The sequence below is a fragment of the Schistocerca cancellata genome, chromosome 1, assembly GCF_023864275.1.
Source record: "Schistocerca cancellata isolate TAMUIC-IGC-003103 chromosome 1, iqSchCanc2.1, whole genome shotgun sequence".
NCBI lineage: Eukaryota > Metazoa > Arthropoda > Insecta > Orthoptera > Acrididae > Schistocerca > Schistocerca cancellata.
In genome coordinates, this window is record NC_064626.1 from 1,094,060,401 (window position 1) to 1,094,061,436 (window position 1,036).

At 51.0% G+C, this 1,036-nt stretch overlaps 1 pseudogene; it reads left to right on the top strand.

The window, feature by feature from the left end:
* Positions 1 to 530: 530 nt before the first annotated feature.
* LOC126098874 (5S ribosomal RNA) lies at positions 531 to 648 on the top strand (annotated as a pseudogene).
* The last annotated feature ends 388 nt before the right edge of the window (positions 649 to 1,036 follow it).

The window sequence follows — 1,036 nt, forward strand, 5'->3', positions numbered from 1 at the left end:
GTCGTAACGCAGAAGATGTGTCACCTCAAGCGGGAGACACTCGAGCAACCGCCCCGTAGTCATGATCTCTACCCATACGATTATAACGCCTTCGGTCCATTAAAAAGGCCTTGAGGTTCGACGTTTCCTGTGGGACGGGGATGTGCAGCAGGATACGGTGTTTTATTAAACGGCTGTTTTCAACCTGGTGCTTCGGTGGGACGATTGCCTTAATGCTCATGGCGATTTTACCTGATTGGCATACAGTTTCTTGATTGTACGACCTTCGAACTTATACTATTATGCAAGTCTGTACGACGTCGTCGGTCCGAAATCCCTTGTCGCCACTCTGACGTATTTGCTTCTCTGAAAGAGGCTGCTGATGTAAGTGTATCACTGCTGGGGCGCTACCCCCAATCTCACATCAGGCATGCCTTCTAAAAAAGGCAAGAAAAAAACTACCGAAATGATTAAAGGGTGTGTTCCAAAGACATACTTGAGCCATGCACGGCTCGCGTATATCCCACTTATTGTTTGTAATCTTCTATTACGCCAACGGCCTTGCCGCAGTGGTAACACCGGTTCCCGTCAGATCACCGAAGTTAAGCGCTGTCGGGATGGGCTAGCACTTGGATGGGTGGCCATCCGGTCTGCCGAGCGTTGTTGGCAACCGGGGTGCACTCAGCCCTTGTGCGGCAAACTGAGGAGCTACTTGATTGAGAAGTAGCGGCTCCTGTCTCTGAAACTGACATAGGGCCGGGAGAGCGGTGCGCTGACCACGTACCCCTCCATATCCACATACAGTGACGCTTGTGGGCTGAGGATGACACGGCAGCCATTCGGTATCCTTGGGCCTACATGGTCTGTTCGGGAGGAGTAAAGTTAAAATAAAAATCTTCTGTTACTGTACTGCCGCCTCGTTTTCTTATTCCAATTACTGTCACTAACTTCCTGCCTTACTTGCCCGTGAGCAGCAGCAGCGGTGCATATCGATAAGTGCACTGTCGTACCGTCTCTGGAGCGACCGATAGTATTTCCGGGTCGTGGTGTGTCTGGC